The sequence below is a fragment of the Chaetodon trifascialis genome, chromosome 17 (genome assembly GCF_039877785.1).
Source record: "Chaetodon trifascialis isolate fChaTrf1 chromosome 17, fChaTrf1.hap1, whole genome shotgun sequence".
Classification (NCBI taxonomy): Eukaryota; Metazoa; Chordata; class Actinopteri; order Chaetodontiformes; family Chaetodontidae; genus Chaetodon; species Chaetodon trifascialis.
Genome location: NC_092072.1, coordinates 2,352,268 through 2,377,536, shown reverse-complemented (window position 1 = coordinate 2,377,536; position 25,269 = coordinate 2,352,268). Strand labels below are relative to the sequence as shown.

Genomic DNA, 25,269 nt, shown 5'->3' with positions numbered 1-25,269 from the left:
CTGGAAACAAAACAACCCCCTTGTTCAGCAGATCTTCCCTGTTTAAACAAAGGTTTTGAAGGATCAGCAGCCAACTTTAAAGCCACAAGTAGAACAAGCAGGAAATACTCTTTGATTTAGGCATGTGGCCGACACTCTCATCCAAAACGCCTGGCAGAGAGAATAATAAGCTCGTAATTCACTACATTACAGTTATGCGGGAGTGCAGGGGTCACATCAGCTGCATGGAAAGCAAAGAAAACATAACCTTGAATATCCGTTTTCCATGCAGTGAGAAAATACAGAGCTTAAGAGGCAGGAGAGTCTCTGCCTGAATGTAATGATCAATTGCACACAGCTGATTGATTACGCAATACCATTTTCATCTCCGCCTGGAGTGAACAAAGGGTGTTACTGAAGTGGGCAAAATGAGCAAATTAGAAGGGATTTAGGTAGAACTAAAGAGATCTTCTCAAGCAAATGGTGCTTATCATCCTATTAGCCTGCTGGACTGTGGGCAGATAGGGGGCATCTGCAGAAACTGCTCTGGGCAAAAGGCTCTGAAGCTGCAGAGGAAGAGGTCAGTGAAATTAAATCGCAGCTACAGCCAACAATGTCTGCACAAAGTCGACTCTGCAGCAGGAGTGCATGAAATGTGGCTCCGCCGCTGCCTCGCCACTGTTTCTGCAGGTGATTTATTTGCCGTGCGAGCTGTGAGCTGGAACATACGTGATGCGTACGACGCTGTTGTACTGGTGTTTTTCTGCGTGTTTATGTTCACTGTTGCACAAAAACTATTTACGTGTTTTAAATGTCAAAGCAATTTTTCACCTCTGCTGACGTAAATGCCACACGCCAGCTGCGTGGCGGTGAAAGGACTTTTCTTTCTACCGATTTGAATGTGAGTTATCGTCTGAATGTGGAGGTGTGGCATGATTATCAGTCTGTCTGGGTGTTTATGCCACTGCTCACAGTCTATATCATGAATATGGAATGATGGTCTAAACATAGGCAGTTTAAGATGAGCTTTGGGCTTTAGTTCTGTCTAATGGCCAGCAATTCCACTGGTTGCAAAAAGATTGTAGGCTTATGGGAAAATGACCCTACTTCTCACTTGATTTATTACCTCAGTAACTGTCCGATTGAGTTTATGGTCTCAATCTCTAGATTCAAGTCTTCTTCGATACAGCATGGTGTCCACTTTGAAAGTAATGCTCCCACTTTGAGTTAAACAGACGATAAATCAGGGTATGCTTCAGGGCATGGCCACCTCATGATAAACAAGTCACTACCACGGCGTGTGTTCAGCTTCTCAGATCCAATCAGGACACAGCAATGCATGCAGCGCCACCGTCTTGTTCAAATATGGTCACATCTGGCTCCAACAAGCCAAGAACAAAACTCGTTGTTTCTTGAACATGCCTCCTCACATGCTCGCAAGATGCACTCAGACCCAAAACCATCCAGAATGAGCTGCACCCAATTAACTGCCATCAGAGCTCACCTGAGCAGGTGGAGGAAGAGCAGAAAGCTTGTGGAGCTCGCCAGGGTTTCAGGAAACTGACAACCAAAGCATTCAGTGTATTTTGCGGCCTGTTGGTGGCTGACACCCCTGAAAGGCTCAGTGGTAATTAATGCTCGACACCAAACTATAAATCATGTCAGCAGGACTACCTGCGCCCTGACATTGGACTGGAAGCTAAGTGAAATGGATGTGGCTCAGACCTGCAGTGGAGCACTGAAATGAACGTGAAGGCGCATAAGACAACAAAATGTCTGCAATGCTGGCTGGTCCTAAACATCTAGAGCTCTATATGTAAGAGTTTAAACATTTCCTGAAAGATAAAGGGAGTGCTCTGTAGTTCAGCTGCTTGAGGTAAAACCATAATTTAGTCCTTCTGCACCATACTAACTTATTTTCCTGAGATGAAAGAGCTCTGTTCTGGGCACTGATCTTCAAACAGAGTGTAAGAAAGTACAAAAGCTTGTAGCATCTGATTTGTTTTAGGAAAACCACAAACTCAAAATCCTTGGGTAGTGCTTCTCTTTTGGCCTCCAGGACAAGAAGAAAAAGTGTTTCTATCTTTTGTTTTCAGCTTAAAAAAGAAGAATTACTCCTCCGTGTTTAATTGTCCAGAGCTGTGAAGAACATAAGCCTTTTGTCTCATCGGGCTCTGCAGGGACGTGTAATTACGTGTCATTGGAGTAATTGGAGAAGTTATGATTTCTGAATGGGTTACCTAAACAAAGCACAGAGTGCAGGGGATCAAGACGGCTTCAATGCATCACACCAAACACGTGTTACAGGCCAAAACATGTCGCACAAAGGGTCAGACATAGCTTTAGCTTTAGCTAGCTAAAAGCATTAGCATGTCGAAGAAACATTTTAGCACCATGTGCCAACCAGCGAGGAAAATATATACAAATATATACAGTTTTCCTTTACTTCTGCTGATGCTTCACATCTCATTCACCTCTGTCTTCTCAAAGGCTCGTTTTTCGGTTTAGCAGTTTATTGGTAGCACATCCCGCCATTTTTCAGTTGCTGCTAGCAGGCGGACGTGAGCGGGAGGTGCGTTCACGCAGTCGCTGTGTGCAGACGTTTGTCCCGTTGCTGCTCACTCCTGAGCTGAATTTCATGTGCAAAACATGGAAATCTAATTTTTTTTCAGCTCATCACTTACAGCTGACTGAAATGAGAGCGGTAGCTTTTATCGTTCCCATGAGTCATTATCAAATGTGACTTAAGCTTGACCCAAATGTGGAGCTATGTCTTCAGAGCGACTTTTGTAAAGGTGGAATTAATGGAGTTTTCACATATTTGTCTCTGTCACTATCTGCATTCAGCACCGGATGGACATTTCAACCTCTGTATAATTCCTTTCTGTCTCTCTAATAGCACAGAGTCAATCTCTGTCAGTCAAAAAGTAGTTCTAGCAACAAAAAGCTGGACACGGACGTATAATCTGTCTCACCCACAGCTGCTTCAGTGGGTGTCACTGAGTCAGTGTTGTTGGCTTTTTTTAATCATCTGACCATTTATGAATCGTCAGATTGGCTTATTGACCACGTTGTAAATTTCACTCTGGAAGCCAGCCGCTCATTTTGCTTCGTCCACGTCGAGAGAAAGAGATGACTCTTGCTGGCGGTGACACAAATTACACAAGTGTTTAGTTTGCCATTGGCAAAATTACTGCTTTGACTTGAAAATGGATGCAGAAATCGATGCGCCGAGTGCCATTAGAGGGATGGAGGCGCACGCAGGTCTGACTCTGAAAGGCCTTTTACGCATAAACTGCATTTCTTCTCCACAGGAAAATCGCCCTGGATGTTCTGTATCTGTTCGGATCTGACATCACATGGTCTAACGTTGCATCATGGATCGTTATGTGGAGGTCCTGCTGCTTGCTCTCACTTCCACCGCTGGCCTGCCTCACATTCATTCAAGTCCTCTCATTTAGGCCCAGTATAACCACAGTCGTCCTCTGGTAGCCACAGAGCAGCTGGGGGCTAAGTTCTTGCGTGCCTGCACCTCGGCAGCAGTCTTTAAGCGTGGGGAAAGTGTTACTCATTCGGTTTCCCCCACCGGGCTTGCGCAGGGATTCGAACCCCGCCTAATTGACTACATTGCATTCAGTGCGCCGGAGTCACTGCAAACTTGTGAGGCAGCGTGAGGCAAGGATCTCGTCTAAACCGAGCCCTGAGCCTCTGACAGTGGGAAGAGTCACACAGGCATTTTCTCAACGGCATATCGGAAATTGCCTCCCTCTCCAAAGCTTCTCTAACAATATTCAGCTCGGATTTTAGGAGCGAGGGGCATCGGGCCGGCTGCGAGCTAATAGCCTGAAAAGTCCAAAGTGTACAGCGGCTGCAGGGTAACAGGCAGCCGAGGCTGAGCTGAGCTGAGCTGACGGGATGGCTGAGAAGCAGAGGAGGAGGGAGGGAGACCGAGGGAGGAGAGGAGAAAGGGCAAGGAGGAGATGGAGGGAGGACGAAGAGACCAAAAGGATGGAGAGAAAGAAGAGGCCGCAAACAATCCTCTGGTGATGCTCTCACAGGTGCAGATGGCCGCTCTTCCTCAGCATCCTTCCTCTCCTTCTCACCGCTCGCCCTCCGTTGCTCCCCGGTGCCCTTGTCTCTGAGCGCTACATCAGAGGTGGGGTCACAGGTGCACCGAGCAAATCCTTCACCTCCCTCCTCCTCCTCCTCCTCCTCCTCCTCCCTCCCTCCTCGGCGGGCTCGAGCCACATTAATCCACTGATGTAGATTTACAGTGACAGACCGGGCCGGTGAGCCCCTGGTTAGTTCACTTCAATTCCAGAACGTTCTGCTGAATGTCCTTTTGTTTTTTCTCCTCGTCTTCCTCCTCCTCCTCCTCTCAAGCTGCCTCTCCCGTGTTCCACAAGCTGTCGCCTCTCTCCGCCGCCGCCGCCTTTTTATGTGATCCTTGACACAATTTCTTCAAATATCTGATGGGGCTGCTTGGATAATCCCGAGTGGGGGATTAGTGCGACACCTGACCCAGACGCTGGAGATGAAGAGCAGCTCCGCCCTGCACAGACCTCAGACCAGACACCTTTCCCATGAGAGCACATTTTCTCCCGCTCCTCTCATATCTCGCGTTCAAAAAGCAGCAGCAGAATTCATGTTTGCTGAGAAGCTTTCAGCATTATGCAGACATGTCATTACTTCTCCACCATTTTTCGTTAATAAAACAGTTTGTGTCTGTTGGTTGAGGCGCGTAATGCACCGTGTAAATGTGATGTCCCGCTTTTAAATCTGGCCCAGAAATGTTGCTGCGTGTCATCCACTCCTCTTCCTCCTAATCCTTCGCTCTCTCAGTCTACCTTAAAGCATGCTACAAAGGAGAAAATGCCAAAAAAGAGTGGCACATATCCGCCAGCCTGAGAGCGAGAGTTTCACTGCCAGCGACTGCTTCTCTGTGTGCAAAAGGACAAAGCACTCGAGAATATGATGTTTCAGAGAAATGAGGCACGACAGGTGATCAAAATAAAGGAGTATCTGTAAAAGATTTATGTATTCAAAGGAAAATGTCCAAACTGTTGCATCACTGAATCCCGGTATATTGATTTTATTAAGCAGTAAACCTCCAGCTGACTGCAAAGGACACACCTCAGTTTGCCTCTGATCTGCTGTAAAAGCTTAAAGCCGCAACCCCGTTTCCAAAAAAGTTTGTTCGCTGTAAACTGTAAATAGAAACAGAACGTGATGATTTGCACTGAAACCCCGTATTTAACTGAAAAAAGCACAAAGAAGACATATGAAATGTCTGAAAATCACAGTCTTAAACTGTTTTCAGCCCAGTCTGCCGCAGTGTTGAAGCTCTCCTCATCCTCACTTCAGACAGCCTCTCTCTCTCTTTTTATACCAATCATGTCACTCACCTGCTGCCAGTTAACCTCATTAACTGTGAGATGTTCCACCAGCTGTTTTCTTCCAGCATTTCACAGCTTTTCCAGCCTTTTGTTGCCACTCGTCTCAACATTTTCAGATATGATGCTGACATCAACGTCGAAATGAGGATATAATTCTCAGAAAACAATTAAATTTCTCAGTTTCAACATTTGACATGTTGTCTTTGTGCTATTTTCAGTTAAATATCAGCTTTCAGTGCTTTGAAACTCATCACATTCAGTTTATATTTACATATTTTACAGGAAACAGGATTGTGCTATATTCAATATTTGTATACTAATGGTTTAAATAAGTGCCTGTATGTAAAAGATGTGGCTCATGGTGCCACAGACAATGATCTCCCTGCTCTTCTCTTCATCTCTGCTGGGATTCATTGCATCTTTCAGCTCATTGTTTTGCTTTTACAGCTCACAGCTCCTTCACTCTCATGTCATGGTTTGTGCACCGTTTGGCAGCTAAACAGACATTCTTGGTGGAAACAGAGCTAAAAGGAAAGTCAATATTGGACTCCATCAGGTGGACAGACTGTAAACACAACTTCAAATTGGATATGTAAATCAGAAACTGTTCGCCGTGTAATTTAGTGACAACATGTCCAGGTTGTGTTGACGGCTCGGCTGTACCACATGCCCTCAAGGGGCCAAAAACAATCAATTGTTATGCTTTTCACACCGAAGGTTACAGCTGAGGATAAACTAGTTAGCAAGCAGGCAGAGCAGCTGAAATGCACGGCTAAATGGAAGAGCGAGGCTAAAACGTGACAGTGACACACATTTACTCCGTATCGACTCACGTGTGCAGCCGTGGATTGGAGTTTTCTGTGTGGCTGCACAGCTCATCTATCAACGGGGGCTTGATGATGGTGAAGGTCTCCCCGAACCCCCTGACTGTGAGGGTACGTCATTAAAAAAGGCTGCAAACTTTTGGAAATATGTCTGTTTATGTATGAATCTCTGTATTAACGCACGCCTCATGAGTGGACGCTCTAAAGATGCACGTCAGTCTTGTCTGAACTGGAGAGCGAATCGGTCGCTCTTCTGTGTTTTCCGTTCTGTTTTTCCACTCGCTGCTCCCACTGAGTCCACGCCTGCTGGAGGCGCGCTCGCTCCTGACATTGTAATGCGTCCACCAAATGGCATATGTTAACTCGGCGTGCATCGATTAACTTTGACACTGCAGCATCTTGTCTCTCACAGTTCCAGCCACTGGCTCCTTTCCACCGCCGTCTCCTCCACCAGCCCTCCGCCGTCTTATCGCTCTTCCTTCTGTTCTCCCTTTTCTTTCCTTTACCTCATCTTCAATCCCCATTTCCTTCCTCCCTACTTCCCTTCGTTCTTCCTCGCTCTCTCCTTCCCCCTCCACCCAACACCAGTCTCTCTTGATGTGACGCTGCAGGAGGCTGTTCCACTTAGTTTCCTCTCCACACTGTTGACACTGGCCTGAGTCCTGCATCAGATATACCAAAGGAGAGTGTGTGTGTGTGTGTGTGTGTGTGTGTGTGTGTGTGTGTGTGTGTGTGTGTGTGTGTGTGTGTGTGAAGGGGTGAGACACTGGGGGAGGAGGGGGAGTCATGTCCAAGCGTGATGAAACGCACCTAGGGATGAATGCAAGTCCATTCATCTCCTTGTTCTCAGGAATCCATTCACAGAGGCTGATGGAGCGTGCCGATAAAGAGGAGAGGATGAAAAAAAAATCAGCTGATATGAATGGTCCCACTGCGAGAGGGAGGGGACGGAGGGACGAGGAAGAGGAGGACAGATGAATGAAAGAGGGTGGAAACGGAGGAAGGAATGAGCTGAGTAACAGAGGAAAGAAAGGAGAGATTTATGTAAGAGGGCAGAGCAGAGGTGAGGAAGGAGAAAAGAGGACAGCAAAAGAACGAAGGACGAAAAGAATGAAAAGATGAAGGAAAAGCAACTAATGATGAAAAGAGAAAAAGATTTAGGAAGAACGGAGCAGAGAAAAGAGAAACAAGAGGAATAGAGGGAGGAAGGAAATGGAGGAAAAATGGAGGGAAGAGTGGAAATGAAGACAAGGCAATGGGAAGTAATGAGAAACAGGAACAAAAGAAGGAAGGAGAGGAAAGGTGGGAGGACTGGAGGATGGATGGAAGGAAAGATGAAAGGGTGCTAGTAGGAAGGAGAGAAGGAGATAGGAAGAATGGGAACAGGAGATAAATGAAATAAGATGTGGTGGAGAGAAGGAAGGAAGGAAAGATGAAAGGGTACAGGGATGGAGAGGATGGAGAGATGATGGAAGTGAAGAAGAAAAGCTGCACCGGGAAGGAGGAGAAAAGGAAAGAAAAGGAAGAGGGCACAAAAGAAGGAGGAAAGAGGAGGAAAGGGCACAGGGATGTCAAGGGAAGTCAAAAAAAAACAGCAGAAGGAAGAGCAGGAAATAAAAGAAGGAAGGAAGCTCCAACAAAGCGAGTGGACAAAATGAAAGCAGAATAAAGTCCGGCTGATTCCCGAAAACGACCCAAAATGGCTGAACTCATTTAGCCCGGCGCGGCGCGGCCCTTCAGTGGATATGATGTCACTCCTACACACACGCGCGCACACACATGAAAGAGAGTGTGTTTCAACAACACTCGGGGATTATGTGAATGAAATGAAGTATTCAGACGGCTTAGTGTCACAATTAAACGCATGTGATTGTGGCGAGGAGACGGAGACAAAGGGCGAGCGAGGAAGACTGACAACAGGAAGAGGAGGCGAGAGAGAGAGAGAGAGAGACGGGCAGCGCCAGCCTTCATTCGCTCTGCTTCGCCGTCGCCGCTGCTCTGTGATGGATTGTGGGAAGTGATGACACATGACAACTTGGACTGTTGTGTTCAAACAGGGAGAGGCTGCAGACCAGTTGGCAGGTTTCACAAAGGTACCTCTGATTCCAGCTTTCATTCACTCCTCACTCCACGACTCCTCGCCTTACTCCCTTCCTCTTTCTTTTGTCTCCACCTTTCTTGTCCCTTCATTTTGGACACACGCTGTTAGCATGCAGCGCGTCCAGATACATGCATCGCAAACACGCAGCTAACAAGCTACCAGATGCTGTTAAACCCTGTCGGCTTTTTCCAAACTAATTTTACAATCTGTTGACACAGTCCATCCAAAAGCGGCCTCATGGCAGTTTAAAGGACAGTTACACAGCTTGGGTCTTACATTGGCAGCTTTGGCCGCGGTTTCTATCAGTTATGATAACGCCGCACTCGCCAAAGCGACTGCCAAGATCTGGAGACCATCGCTAAAACACGAGCAGTCAGACCATCAGGCCGGCTGGAAACAGGCCAAACGCTTCGCCACGAAATCTAAACCACTTTACACGGAGGTAAATTTCAGGGTGAGCGCACCTGAAATGTTCAACAGGTTCTGTAAACCGAGGGGAGTAATTCTGCTTGTTTTCTCCTCCACATGAACTCGTCTGATCTGTTGGATTGAATGATGTCCGATCATCCGACGTCTCTGTTTCTTGACCCCTCTGGCGTCTTTTTATTGACAATGGAGTGATTGCAGCCTGCAGTTGTTAGCATGCTGAGCAATGCAAGCCTGTGCATTTGTTCACAGATATTATGTCAGTGTCTGCTGACATATTTCCAAGTAAGATTAACATGTGCACCAGGAAACAGCACTTAATGAACCATAAATAAGTCCCAAAAAAGAGCTGATAGCAGGAACGTGCAGTTGATGTTTCGGGTGCGCCTCGAGGAAAAGTTCAGTCAGCCAACTCATATAGAATCGATTATTATGTAAATGTAGAACATGGCAGCTTTAATGTTTGGCATCAGCAGGGAGCGACGACCTCCTCTCAGCGTGAGCGATGTCAGCGAGGTCGACGGTGCTTTCAGGTTACACGTCATTTCTGTTCAGCGGGCTCAAAAACAAGCTGCCCGAAGAGCCTCACAGTTAAATTTGAGAGGACTGTTTTGTTTACCGAGGTGGAGCCACAGTCTGAAGTTCAGCTAAAAAGACGCCATTACTTTGTTGCCTGTGGACGTCTGGTGTAACTTTCATGCTCTGGTGCAGCGACATTGTAAAAAGCGTGAGGGAATGAATGATCGTGCTAATTTGTTCCCGCTGGACTTAATGACCGCGCTGCGGATTGGCTGACATCATCTTGCAGCTACAACTAAAAGTTGTCGGTTTCAGTCTCGGACCTGATTTGTCTCCGTCTCGTCTGAGCCATGACTCTAATTAGCTGCTCTGTTCCTTTATATTCATTTTTGTATCTGTCTGCACCTTTCAACCCCCCTGATGAGCAGAAGCTGACGGCAAGTTTCTTCTTATAGGATCAGCCCTTACAACAGTGGACATCTGGGGGTGGAAATTAATGGAAAGACAACATGAAGTCTGTCAGTGAGGTGTTCGTTTCACCATCAGCCTCTCTTTGGCACAGATTCTCCAGGGTTGGACGTCATTTATCCATCGTGTGCCCAGCGACACAACGTGAAGAAGCTGAGAATTTTATTCAGATTTCTTCTGCAGCAACAACCTGCAAACAACCAGCTGTCCTTATTTAGATTCCTTCAGGAAACAGAAGCTGCTTTCTACTGGAAGTCAACAATGAAAAGCTAAGCTCTTAAATCAAATGTACCATCACCCTCCTGATTGAAAATTACGTAACTTTACACACAAACACAACACAACGCCAGAAAACGACATTAATATCGGACAATCCTACAATATGTGTGCGTTGCAGCTGCTGTGTGATCACAGTTCAGGACAGACTGTGGTTCATAAACATCTGGACGTTAGCTGCAGGTCTGTGATGGGAAGTGAACGCTGGTCTCCACCATGAAACCCGCCCGGCTTACTGGGACACACCAGACTGCGTTGGATGTAAATCACACCTGCGTTCAATGACTCATTTATTCAGGCTCTTCCTTTAATTCGAGCAGGAAACCATTATCGGCTCACTCTTCACATGCCTGCCTGCTTTCAGGTGAGGAGCTTTGACAGAACGCAGCAGATAAATTCAGGATCTGCTCATCAACAGTTTAACGAGACATCGTTGAGATCAACATGTGCAGCTTCTCTTACTTTTCCTCCCGTTAGACCAACACTGTCTGTCACACTCAACGCCTGTGATTCTGACAGCAGCTCCGGACGCCATCTTTATCCTTTTGTTTCATCTTAAGGCGCCTGACACGAGAAAATGCAGCCGTCACCTTTGAGGAAACGCAGCGTGGATGACCTGAGGCTCACATGATGCTTCGGCCTTACAGGAAGGGGAAGGTGAGGGTGAATATGGAGTAAGCCCAGCAGCCTTTGAGGGAATCAGCCAGGAAGCCACCATCTTTATCCATCATACCTTGGCTGGCTTAAGTATCTAACAAGAGATAAAATGCTCGGATCGAGCCAAGCGGACCGCTGGCCTGAGAAGCAGCATCGTGAAAACTCTGCTGCCTCAGCAGTGGATGGCCTCAAAATGGTGGAAGCAGGAAAACAGTGCAGCCAAGATGGTTTTTTTCTACTACAACTGAGGGCACAAGGTCACACAAACATGTCCAAAATGTCAGTCAACACAGAATATCCAGTAGATTGTTGGCATGGTTACTATCGCCTCAGACAGAGCCCTTATAGAGCTGCTGCACAGCCACCGTTTGTGGAAACAGGAGGAAAAACGCCAGCTTAGTTTATATTTTAGAGACGTCAGAAATCCGAGCAGGTGGTACATCAGTGTGCTTTTAGAGGAAGGAAGAGAGGAAAACAGCCTTTTAGCAAAGGGAGGAAACCATCTCTGCACACTGGCCTGGTGGCTTCACGCATCCGCAGCCCTTAACAGGTGAGGAGACCAAGAAAAGAGGAGCCTTCACTGCTAATGTCACAGTGACCAGCAGCTCCCACTCCGCCGTGCAGCTCCATTACAGCTTCAACCATATTTCAGCAGAAACGCTCACACAGGCTGCTGTACAGAAAGCGCAGGGATGAACGTTGTGTTTACACTACATGACTGGAAATTCAATTCAAACTGTTGAATCAGATGCACACGCACTCGTACGCGCACACGCACGTGAAAGTACATCATCATCAGTGGCAGGAGTGTGTTATTTCTCATCATGCTTTGAGGAATTGTGTTTGTGTGTTATGGTGGTGGCTGGGGAGGAGATGGTGGAGGAGGAGGAGGAGGAGGATGGAGGGGTGCACGCTCCTAGCACTGAATCCCAATTTCCCCTGTCTGTCCTGGGGAGTGATCTTCGCACACACAGCCTGCTGCTTGCTGGTGCACCAGCTGCTGATGTGCGCACACACACACACACACACACACACAGGACTGATGCTGGATCTGATAGCTGCCTTACAGCTAATAATACTGAAAGGGGGGGAGGTGGAGAGGGGAGGAAGAAGGAGGTTTTGGGAGAAGGGGGGGGGGGGGGGGTGTGAGGGATGTGAGTCCTCTCGGTGCGGTCAAGACAGCTGCTGGAGAGGGCATAGCGCACATATGCGCAACAACCGGTTGGAAATTGCAGAATGCAAACGCCTGTACGGTGAGATCGCAGGCGCGCGGGGAGGCAAGGATGCGGGTTTTCAGACATGTCACATCTGAATCACAGCTGCCTGCATCTGTCTGTCACTGGCTCTAAGTTATGCTCTGACTTCATGCGTGAGAGAAAGACAGACAGAGGAGGGACGGAAGGATTGCGCACCGGTCCGTACATGTGAGCGCGCGTCTGAGTGAATGCACACACGGCCATATCGACATGCATGCGCATCAATGACAGAGGGGTCAAAGCCTCGCGCACCGGCCGGCTGCGTCCTAGCTGTCACCGCGAGCCGGGGAGAGCAGCCCGGGATGCACATACGTGCACAGCAAGCCCCGGGGAAATGCAGCAGCGCCCCGCATCCAGCAGCCGGGATGTGAAGGGCAAAGCCGGAGACACTTGTCTGAGACACGGCGCAACATTTTCACCTTCAGCGGAACAGACCAGAGGAGCAGAGGGACACACGAGAGGGTCCAAAATGAGGCATGAAAAGAATTTACTCACTGTTTTCAGGAGCCCGACACTCTTCTTCTTCTTCTTCTCTTTTTGCTCTCCGCGTCTTCTCTCCGTGCACCACAATCCACCCGTCCATCCCTCCGCTGGACATTTCCTGCGGCATAGAGCCTGATCGATTCTAATGTTGCGGGATAATGTCCTCGGGATGAAACGAAAACATGTCACCCCCCCTCCCCGCAAAAAGCAGCAGAATCACGCGCGCACACAGTTTCGACCTCTCCTCCACTCGGCGAGGCTACATGTTGCTGCCTGCTGCCTCTCTTTCCCTCTCACTCACTCTCTCCTCTCCCCTTATTTTGTTAAAATTCAGTATGTACGCTCTGTCACCTAGCAACGTCTCTCTACCTCCCTCTCTCTCTCCCTTCCTCCTCCCTCCCTCCATCTCTCCCTCTCCTCATCACTTCCCCGCGACACGTGTTGAATGCTAAACTAAGTTGCCCGTTGTGGGATGAGTTTTTTTTTTCTTCTAATCGCTCCTTTATTATTTTCCTCTTTTTTTCTTTCAGGGTCTCTCCTCATCCATCTTGCCCTCTTTTTCCCGGCATCCCTTTCTATCTTCCTCTCTCCTCACGACCTCCCATCTTCCCTCACTCTTCCTCTCTTTGCCCTCATCCGTCCCACCTCCTTTCCTCCTCCTCCCATTCCTTTTCTTCCTCACTCATCTTTTTTGCTCTCCTCTTCCTCATCCTCTCTCCCTTTTCCCCTCCTCTGTCTTTGTCTTCCCTCTCAAATCTGACAGCATTTCATCAAAAGCATCCAGTGAGGGAGAATAACTGAAGACTAACTCTTCCTGCTTATGTACAAACTGTGCTGAAACACTTCAATTAAGTGGCCATCAAAATGTGAATCTTAAACAGTCGATTAGTCATTTTACAGTACTCCACTTAAGTGTATGAACACTTGCTGATACTGCTTGGATTAAATTAATAATATTTGCTTCTGAATAATTGTGGAAAAAAATATTAACCTGCAATAAGGAACAAAATCTTGAGGTTTTATCTGACTTTTCTGCATCATGACAGTCAGATGCAAGGAACTTAAGTAAAAGTAGCAATACAGCAATGAGAAAAATGCTCTTATTGTAATGAATATTATTGTCATTTAATCCCTGATTCATTCATTCATCCAAGCAGCATCTGAATGCTGTCGAGGTAAAGCTGATTCTTACAACTGTATGTATTGTTTCAGCAATCAATGCACATTTTACATTAAGAAGAATGAAGAATCAGAGGGCCCTTTATTTGTCACACCACACATACATGCAAACATGACATGCAATTGGTGAAATTTGTCCTCCACCTTTATCCCATCCTGGTCGCCTTCCTCTGTGGGAGGTCAGGAGCGGTGGGCTGCCATCCGACTGGCGCCCGGGGACCCACCATTGGGTTTGGTGGGTTTTTTATGGAGGATGCCTCAGGTGAACACGGGGAGAACATGCAAACTCCACACAGAAAGGCCCCTTTCCTCGAGCAGCAGGCACCGAAGGCATGGTGGAGGACACTCCACCAGCACCCACAGCAGGAATCAAACCCGGGACCTTCTAGCTGTGAGGCAACAGTGTTTCCACTGTGCCACCGTGCCACCAACCCCTTCATCCCTCCATCCTCATTCCTTCACTCCACTTTTCCCCTTCTCGACCCTTACACATGCCTCCTTCACCATCTTGGCTCTCCTCCAACCGTCATGTGTATTAAACCATCCTGAATCTGTGTCTTATTGGCGTCGTCACGCTGCTTTAAAGAATCTTTATCTGAAAAGTAACTAAAGCTGTCAGATAAAAACAGGCAAAAGTACAGAACTCATGTATCATCCATCACCTGTAAGTACTGGTGTGAAAGCACCTAAGAAGCACTAACATCTGATCTCTCTTACCACATTTGGAGGTGGTGGAGGCTGCATATGGCCTCATTGTTTGAGCTGAACTGGTATCAAAGTGTGTAAATGAGCATGATGCTTTGGCTCAGTTCAGGACTGAAAGCGACCTGGTTTGGTTTAGGAACAGATCACGGCGTCACTTACAGTAACTTAGAACAATCAATATTGGTTTCACGCACGGCGAAGCAGACCGTCACGTTATCCTCTGCGGCATCGTTGGGTCATTACACTCTTTGGCTTGAGGTCCTCTTTGCAGGCAGAAGTACAAACGTATTCCCACCAAGGCGTCATATTAAAGCGCAGAGCAGCAAGAAGAAGCCTCAACGAGCCGAATGGATTGCGGCCGATGGACGTGAAACTCACTGTGTGATCTTCAATCAGGCCGCCGGTTAGAACAACAACACATTTGGTCTTTTCAGACAGAAAATGTGCATGTTTATTTGCATATACAGCAGGGAAATGAGATCAAGTGATCACTCGAGACGCATGCGGAGACACGCTGAAATGCCAGATGTGAAGTGAAGCACTTGGAGCTGTCCAAAACACCCAAGACGCGTGTTAATGCCAAGTGTGAACAGGCCTTAATTAAATTCCACCGCAGATCAAATGTAGGCTGAGCTGCATCACATGCTCAAGCCAAACACAACAAACACATTTAGATTCCTTCAGTTTTACTTTATTTAACTATTTCTGATTCATGCAACTGAGGAAAATATTGTAGTTTCTAGTTCATTACAGTCACTTGAAAGCTTAAGGTACATTGAACGTTTAGTATAAAAAGCATGAAAGCATCCACAGATGAAACTAGCCAGCTGTCTATAAAGTGGTCAAATTAGCCTCACGTCCACCAGTAATACAGTAAAATGCTGCGCACAGTTACACAATATGTAGATTAGTCCTATAATCCAATAATAGAATATATAGTAATAATATAACAATGAAAGCGCGTTTTGCATACTTTAACTTTTGATGCCCAAAATCTCTTTTCTGCACTTTCACACTAAGATTTTTAGATCATTTACCTGAAGGATTCGAGAACTTCTGCAGGTACCAGGTGTTACTGGAAAGACGGTGAAAAAGATGCTTAAATACATCAACGTGCACACAAACACTTTCATTTTTACGCCTAAAACATCTGAAATAACAACAAGCTTTGAAATCTGAAAGTTCTGGCAGCTGTAACTCGTGATGGGGATTTGTATTTATTTATTTATTTCGCATTTTATAGGCAATTTTGTGACTTATTGAAGATAATTAAATATTGATTGTCAGAGAAAGTGTGGAGAGAAAGGCGGCCCGCGTGTGATTTGTATTCTGAGGTTAAAAGCAGAGTCTTAAGAGGCAGCTGTTTCTCCTCTTTCACTCCCCCCCCCCTCTGCTCGTCTTGTCCTCCTTCACTGTCGTAAACAATCACCAGAAAATTAAACACGTCCTGCTTTGAACGTTGAGTCTGAATCAGCATCCATGAAAAAACAAACAAAAAACAGGTATTTCACTCGCCTCACTGTTGCTCAAATTCACATTTTGTCATTTCTCCTCTTAATTGTGGCGACAGCGAAACTTTTCATTCTGTCCTGCCCGGAGGGGGATGGATGATAATTACCGTTGGGGTTTGTTCTTCACAACCGAGTCCGCCAACTTTTTCCTCTTCTCCCTCTTAACATATTCCATTCACACTCTCCCACTGAAGATAATGACAGTTTCAGATTAAGCTCTCAAAAAGAGAAAACTCTTCGGCCAATTAGCCTAATCTAAAATCATTTGTATCTCCACAAATTATTACCTTCCTCTGTTGTCCAAATGACTCTCCTCCATGTGTAATTACCACAAAACGTTGTCATCAGAAGACATTTGCATGAAAACCGCATCGCCGTTATCACTTACATGATCGCCAAGTGCTCGAAAGCCATTACTTTTTAAGTAATCGCCAGTGTTGGAGGTTTTTTTAGTGTTTTCCCGGAGTTGGAAAGCGACAGGCAGCAGTCGTTTTAGCACAGAGAGGTGAAAAACAGGCTCTTGTCTATTTTCACCTGGCTCAAACCCTCATTGTTCCGGACAGCAGAGTGTATGAAATGATCTCTGAGCCTCGCTTTTATCTTCCACCAGCCCATCATCATTAATGGACCTCTGTGTGTGTGAGTGTGTGTGATAAGGGATGTTGCTGGCGGTGTGTGTTTCCCTTCCTTTTCCTCCAAACACTTGTTCTTTCCCCCGGCTGCCATGGTACATTCTGTTTTGTTGGCATGAGTAGAAAAAAGACGAGCAGCAGCTCCACCAGTCAGCCGTCTCGCAGACATTTAAAAATAGTCCCTAATTATCAGAAGGAGGCTCGGACGGACAGGCAGGCGGCCATCTTGGTTCTTGTTTACGCTGCGGTGCCGCTGTTGTAAATTGGACACCAGGAATCGACTTCTGGGCTCTGAAAAGCCTGCCTGCCAGAGTACTAACAAAGTGGAGAGAGGTTAGGAAAAAACAAAGAGGGCAGTGCTCGCTCTCTCTCTCTCTCTCTCTCTCTCTCTCTCTCTCTCTCTCTCTCTCTCACACACACACACACACACACACACACACTGATTACAGCACATAGACACAGGCATGCAAACACAACAAAGCAGTGGACACACAGCACTCACACTGTTGCATGCAGGTGTGCTGACAGTCCAGATGCACCAGCATCTGATCGACCATCCCTTTATCCATCCCAACATCTTTTATTTTGAAAGTCACGTAATCCTTTATTGCAATTTAATTAGAGCAGCTTCTCTTTAATGTAGTGTTCAGAGGAGTATTTAGATATTTTACTGAAGTAAAAGTAGCAGTAAGACTCCATAAAAAAAACTCCATTACCAGGAAAATTCATGCGTTCATCATTTCACAAGTGTTTTCAGCAAAATGTAAATAAATTATCAGAAGTCAAAGGAGTCGTTAGGCAGAAGTGTTATTGTTGTTATTGTTGTTTTGTCAGAATTATTAACGATGCATTTTTACAAGTAAGAGTTGTTTTAAGATTTCAGATTAATTGTCAGTTTTTCCAATCAAACACATTTTCCACATAAAAATAATAGTGAACATGATCAATTACATTTCAGAATAAAACTCCAATAATTCAGTCATCAGAAAAAAAAACTGTGAGATCCTGGACTATGATCAACACACACACAGCACAAGAACCTAATGTGTGTGTGTGTGTTTGTACTGTAAGTGTGTATGTGTGTGTGTTTGTACTGTAAGTGTGTGAGTGTGTGTGTGTGTGTGTGTGTGTGTGTGTGTGTGCGTTCCTCCTCTGCATTCATTCAGCAGTTGTGGGCAGAAACTGTGAGAAAATCATCGCCGCAGCCGAAGGAGCAGAAATAAAAAAATAAAGCGGCTCAGCTTTGAATTTCTTTGACAGCACATTCGAGGAGAGGCCAAAGTTTGGAGTTGATTAAAGTTTTTAAATAGCAGCATTTTAGTGCTGCACTGGAAACAGGAAACAAGGAAGCGGACGTGTTTACAGACAGAATCGTTGCTTTCATTTGGTCGGGGGGGCTGGGAAATGTCCATAACGTGTACGTGTGTGTCCTTTCTCCGCCGCCGACGCGGGGTGTGCTGATGGGCGAGCACCTCGGTCTGAAAATAGCTTTTCCCTTTGACCTGCAGCATGGTTTCGTAATGACGTCCTGTATAATGTGTGCTGTAATGCTCCCACAGTTGATGTATCTGTAATTGCTGGCAGAGGAAACGGTCTGGGAAACGCTGCTCCTGCGACCTGCGCAAAGATCGAAACTCAGGTTTTATGGATGGTCAAAACTGAGGCCATTAGGGGGATGTATTAAAACTCAGTACACAGTATTTCAAGGGCTTGTTTCCTCACCGCGGCTCTGATGATTTAATTGAAGTACTTGGATCTTTGACGCCGCTGGATTGCAGCTGCAGCAGTGATTTTGTGATTTGAAGGTTAAAATAATGTTCGGTCGAAAAGTTTTTTAGATATCTGAGTTAACAGTTGTTTTAATATTATCTGATTAACTGCAGGTCAGTGTGCAGTTCAGACAGTGAATGCATCGTCTTGAGTTTTGAGCATTATTAGCACCTTTTCACGGCGAGTTTTGGACTCAGCAGCAAGTTTTACGACCCATGAAAAGGTGGCTCTTACCTCTGTTTTGTAAGTTTACCCAAAGAGCTATAAGGCCGAAATCTTCCACCTGGTGTGAAGAAACTGTCAAGACAGATTTTCCTCTGGCGTTACCATGAGGTTGTGTTTATGTTTTATCTAGCGCCAGTTAAAGTTTCACCTTGTCCATTACTTTGGTTTATGACAAATCCGCAAGACTAATGACGTTCTCGTCAGCCTCAGCTGTGCTGTGCAGTCATAATTATTAGCAAATTATAGCAGGCTAACATGGTAAACATTAAGTCTGCTAAACAACATGCTAGCATTGACACTGTGAGCATGTTAGCATGCTGATGATAGCATTTAGCGCCGTCCCTCAGTACGCCTTCACCACATGGCTGCAGACTCCTCGTGATTTTACCCAAAGCTGCCATCTCTCCCTCACCCACCCGAGTGAAGCCTAAACTTAACCAAACTTTAACCAACGCAGTGCAAGATCAGAAAGCCTTTAACAGTTTTAATGGCACCAAATCAGAAAACACTTATTTGTGTCATTGTGGAGGACATTTACAAAAAACATGCTGTCTTTGGGGGACTTGTAAAGGTCTGTATGCTAGACTTCCTGTTTTCATACTTCACATACAGTTTAACATGGAGAATGTAAGAAGTTCAGGGAAATTACATTTTGGGACAGTAAATGTAAAAGTAGTCAAGGCAGGCTGAGGCAAAGTGAGCTCGCCATGAAGATGAAGTGCAACATTTCACACTGGAAAATGAATCAAACCTTACAAACTGCTGCCATAATGTCTAACAGTGCAGGAGGACCTGAGGATGGATGTTTAAATTTTGATATCCAGCCTGAAACCATCAGGCCGGGGCCTGTTCCCTGAGGCTTGATCAAGTCAAGTCTCATTTAATTCATCTTATATTTATTTATTTTTAGTCAGGAAGTCTGAGCTTGAGAAATCATTGTGTCAAAGAAGTGGACCACCCCCCCACCCCCCCACCCCCCACCCCCCCCGGCCCTGCCACCACTTTCTGTGACATTTAGGAGCTTGTCACTTTGCCCCTCAGTGGACTAAAATGAGGCGGGGAAGAAATTAGCATCATGAGAATCGACTTTGTCCTTAAGACAGGGAAAGTCTGAGGTATGGACCAGCTTTGACACCACGGCCGGCAGTGACAGGATGTCCACGGGGTTTGTTAAATGTCAACAGTGTGAAAATCTGCTAAGGTTTTAAAATCAGGGTAGTGCAACTCTGCGAAAGCATATGTCATGGTAAGAATGTGGGTTTTGTTCAGAGTCGAGCTCGTTAAATGCTGCTTGAGTCTGGTCTGATCTTCACATAGTTATTTATTCATGTTTGCATTTGCTCACATGTTATTGAGACTGACAGGAAACAAACATTTGTACAGCTCAGCTTCTTTGCTTTGCAAGTTGCTGCTGTTGTTTATGTGGTATACTTAAATAATTTTGCACACAGAGATGTGATGCACTTTACATTAAATACAGAGCAAAAAGGATAAAAAACAGACTATATAAAAGAATAATGTGAAAAATGAGATTCGCATAGTTAGAAAAGAAAAAGAAAAGAAATATCAATATGTTCCCTGTATGAACTTCTTAGTGTTTTGACTTATTGAAGTGCGACGAGGGAGCGTAACAAGTGTAAATAATTCATTCTGCCGTGCTAAATTAGACACATGGACCATCGTTAGCTGCCTGAAATGAAGCTGCTAACATGAGCATTTCTTGTTTGCCAGAACTCAAAACCAAACTGACCAAAATATTTGAGATGTGCTGCTTCCCTGAAACGACTCTCAGGTAGTCTCTGAATCCTCTGTTACACAATGGAAACTGGGCTCAAATAAATCATCTGCAGAACATCGAGGTTATAGGTGTGTGTGTGTGTGTGTGTGTGTGTGTGTGTGTGTGTGTGTGTTGTCTGCACGTAATGATTTAAAGCATCACATTACCATAAACTAATCCTAAAGCTGCACATTTATCATCTGGAAAATTTAGACAGCAAAGTGAAAGTCAAAACAATCTATTCAACTAACAGGGAAATGAACAAGTCTGGACCTCTGCCACAGAAAACACCTGACCTGCTTTACAGTACTTCAGTATTTACAGTAAATATTCTTGATGCATGCTACAGTCTCACTCTTCTTCTTTGTAAAAATATACTGCAGTGCATTAATTAGCTGAGGACCAAATGTGGACACCAGTGTTTGAGGATTGTTTATATATGGAGCCCAAAATTTTTTGTTATAATCAGTTTAGAAAACAATGAAAATGCTCCATATAAACACCTCAATCAGAATAAAGAGGCCCAAAGCAGTTGCAGAGTAGTTTAAACCTTTCCATACACTAATTTGTACCTTCTGATGTCATCTGTCTTGATATAAATTAGTGCTGTCAATCAATTAAAATATTTAATCACGATTAATCTCATGAATATCATAGTTAACTTGCGATTAATTGCAAATTAATCGCACATTTTTATCTATTCTAAATGTCCCTTGAATTTACCATGGCTTAAACTTTCCTTTCTTAAGTTTCCTATGAACATAATAGTATCCATATGCCTCTGTCGAAAGCCATCCATTGTCGCCTGGAGACGGCGGAGAATTCGCATTCACCGTGTGTTTGGCCATCAAGTGATATTTCAGACTGGATGTGCTACGGTGATAACTCAGTTCACACCGACAATACACACAGATAACTTTGGTCTTGTCAGTCGACTCATCTGGCAACTTTTTGAAACGAAACTTTCCATTCAGAATCTTGTTCGCATCCATTTCGGCGTTTCACGCTTCACAGCAGGCAAGACACCGAAGACGTGCGTAGGGCGTGCCTATTGTTTTGTTTCCGGTTTACAATCAGATCCTCTAGTTTTTCTTACGTTACTAGCAGTGGCCACAGCTTATAAAAAACTACAAGTTCACTCGGTCACAAAGGATGTTAATCTCACGACTAAAAAAAAATGATGCCGTTAAAATTGATTTGCGTTAACGTGTTAATAACGCAATATTTTTGACAGCACTAATATAAATGCACGAGGGCGGACGTTTCTCCACTTCCAAAGAAATGGCGGCTTCCAAGCTCAACTGTATCTGTGCAGAGACTTTGTTTTTTAAGCAAACTGTTGACGAACTGAACATTATTAGACGCCTAGATGTCACAAAACAGTGCAGTGTTGCTTGATTAACAGAAAATAGATATCCATCTTCAGGGAGCTGATTAAACAGATATTTCTGAATGGGTTGTTGCTGAAATGTGGCCGTTGAGGAAGACGAATGCATGATGTATTCATCACTTCTGTAGAACTGTTAAAATTAAATGTGTCAAGCATGTAAACAGCTGAGCGTATTAGATCACATCTCATGTAAACAGCTGACCTAAAATCTTCAGTCAATTTCAATCAGAACGGAAAAAAAGAGCATGAAGCAGCTTCTGTTTCCATGTCGGGGACGTCGTGAAATTCATATTTGTTTATCTCTAAATATTGCAGATTTGATCATGAGATTTGCTTGCACAGCTGCTGCGGTAGCAAAAATAATCACATTTGGTTTGGAGTTAAACAGAGGGGCAGTCGCCAGTTTTATTGGCAGTAAATAGAAAGATGGAACGATCGAAGGATGCAACAAGTGAACCGAGCCTCCTGCTTGTTCTGGTAAAGATGCTCTGTGGAGTTTTCCTCAAGAATGAGGCTAAGTGTCATATTATGTTATATATTCCTGCAGCGGAGTCCTCTTTCTGCATGGTTAATATCTAATAAGGGCAAAATTAAAAAAAAAAACTTATATTTTTCTATATTTCCTCAACCCAAACTATGCTCAAACAGAAGTAAATGGTGGATTTGTCAGGGTTTGCTTTCACATGTACACGTTTGGTGCTCTGTTTTTGGACAGCATGAGTCAAAGTAAACTAAAGTGCATGTGTCACCCAACAATGGAGCTCTGCAGTTCAGAGAGAGAAGATATATCAGGTTTTGGATATTATTTGTAAGAAGGATCAATTGGCTTAATTCATTTTAGTTACCAGGTGTCACTGTAACCAGTTGCATTCAACAAACAGAACAACCAAAGATGAATCTTGAACGTCAGCCAACAGTTGTACCTTTGATGGTTTGACTGTCTGTGCTTGGAGCCAAAAACCTTCCTCGCATTACCTCACAGTTGGTTTGCAGTCACGATTATCTGTCCCCTATGAGAGGATGCAGCCTGACAGAATGATATTAAATTTAAACCATCAAAAATTGCTCCACGCTGCCCCTAGTGGCCAACATTTCCCCTGGATACCTTTAATTTGCTCTGTCCTCTAAGACAATTGAGGTGCTGTTGTTGCATTGGATTAGGTTGCATTGCATAGCAGAGGTTATACAGTCCAATACAACAACTCCACAACGCACCATAGAATTAGAAATTAGGTATTATTCCTCGCAGAGCTGCAGTATTTTGTTGCATTGCATCAGTATTTTTTCGGTCATTCAGTATGAGATTATTTCTATTTTCTCCAGAGCTGCTTAAAAACACTCTGCACATTATTCCAACATTAATTATTTAGAGAACAGTAAGAAATCTCTTTTGTCAGATAAGAATGTCTTTAGATCAAATCTCTTTAAGAATAGCTTTAAGAATCCTAACGGGATGTCAAGTAATAATTGAGGGGTTACGTATCCTCACGCGCAACACTTAGAGTAAAAATATTAAGGGTCATTTTATCTTCCATCTGGGCGGTTCCCCTGAGTCTGAGCATCTTTGTCCCGGGCAGACTTGGCTGAGAAATCAGTGACAGAAAGCCATTTGTGAAAACAGCATGTCAGCACTCAGAGAGGCAGCAGCAGAGCAGCAGAATGAATCCGAAATAAGTCTCGGCCAATCCGAACGCGGGCAGATTCTCGTCAAGTCTGCCTCAAGATCCTTCATAATCACTTTAAACTCACCACGGGAGCAACTCCAAGAATACCACCATCACTAACATGCTTATTCACCAGATCAGCTCCCATACAGCTCTGATCTATAGAAATGTCAACAGAATAAGTAAAATGTCAGTCAGCTGCTGGTTGATGGATTGTATTTCTTATTTCTGCTCTTTCAGCAGCAGGCTTGAACACCGGCGACGTTGCAGTTATCAGCCACAGTGATGAAGAGCGACTCCGGGCCTCCTCCTCTGTCTCGTCAATAGCAAACGTCGTTTAAAGTGATAATCTGTGACGCTGCCGCAGGGGTCGACGTCAGCTTTGATACTGCAGCTGATAAGTAGGGATTCAATTTAGAACCAGATCATTAAAGTTTTTTCATCTTGGTGTCCATTTGGGTTGTAGTATTTTGGGATGCTGGGTCTCCAACAAGTTGACTTTCATAGACTGGATCAAAATGTGCAGACAAAGTTGTGATTTGGCTAAATAGATGCCACATTAGTTGCTACTTACATAACATGTCCAGACTGTTATTGTCAGGTTGCATTGTGGGTTGTAATGTAGGCACCAGTGTTTGATAAGGAAGAAGAAGTCTTGAAGCACAGAAGATGATATCTCTGATTTGTCTTGTCAATTCTGACCTTGGTGGCGCAGTTTAAGTCAATCGAGCATTTTAACAGAAGATAATCTGAATTAAGAAAGAGTCTCAAAAGGTGGTAAATCTGCCTGTTTTGCTCTTTTGTGGGGACAAATCACAGCTTTAAAAACCTTATTTGTTTAATAAATACAATGCGGTGCTGTGTTTGTAAAGCGAATGTGTCGTGAGCAACTGGTGTGTTGAAGGTCATCAAGCAGGGAGAGGATGCACCACAGATGGCTCTGAAATACAGAAGGGACTCTGGAGCCATAAGTGCTTTAGATATTAAAAGCACAGGATCTGTCCGGGTGGAACTGGCAGACTTTCATCGTACATGCTGTCACACGTACTGCAAGAATAACTGACTCGAACATACACTATAAACAGAACGCTCACATACAGTTTGTGTCCCAGCAGAGACGTGACGGACTCACGTCCCAGACCAGAAGATCTGCAGTGAGACACTCAAACTGAGACTTATGTAGCGCATGGACCCCCCCCCCCCCCCCCCACAACCTGTCATATTAACATAAACAACATAAAAACATGAACATAAATAAAAATACATAAACACTTTTAATGAAAGTCATCGTCAGTGGCCAAACTTTGGGCTTTATCTCAAGTGTATTTTAGTATTATTTCTCAATAACTTACAAAGAGATAAATAATTAAAAATAACCAATTTCAAAGACTCTGACTTTATAAGTGCTGTGAACATATTATATAAGGATATAATTAAGGAATTTAAGGTATTTCACTGACTTTTTGGGTCATTTTTACCAAGAAAAACTTTAACTATGAAAATAAAGCCCACAGAATAAGTATCGTTCATGTTGTTAGGGCTGTAAATACTTGTTATATTGCTGTTTAAGGGAACAGATATTATCAGGAGGCCAGGCTGTGACTGCATTAGCGTGAAGCAGGACACTGTGCAAATGAAAATAAATATATGCTCAGTCAACCCTCCATAGATAAGTGAAGGTTGCAGTCTGAACAGACCTGTGTATAATCAGCATTACACAATGAAGTCAGACTAAGGAGAGAGTCTGTAATTTGGCCATCTTTGATTTGAACCCATGACCTGAGCGCTAAATGAGATTCCCTCCAGGCAAAGAGGGAGATTTTTGGACTCATAAATCCTCGGACAGGGCCACAATCAGTCAACATGGATCAATCACATTTCTCAATAACGAGCAAAGGAATTCTCATTTTTCTCGCTGACACCCGAGCGCCTTTGAAATTTCCTGCTGAGGTTCTTGGACGACTTTCAAGGATCCGAGGATCAGAAAATTTGGAGCTGTTTTTCTAAGTGCTCGTGCCACAGGTACCGCAG

At 44.6% G+C, this 25,269-nt stretch overlaps 1 protein-coding gene across 1 annotated transcript in view; it reads right to left on the bottom strand.

Moving 5' to 3' along the window:
- The window catches only part of grin2da (glutamate receptor, ionotropic, N-methyl D-aspartate 2D, a), a 169,196-nt gene extending 156,539 nt beyond the window's left edge, over nt 1-12,657 (bottom strand). The window contains exon 1 of the mRNA XM_070984035.1: nt 12,398-12,657. The gene's annotated coding sequence lies outside the window, so the exon portion shown is untranslated. The remainder of the gene's footprint in view (nt 1-12,397) is intronic.
- Between the last annotated feature and the right edge of the window lie 12,612 nt (nt 12,658-25,269).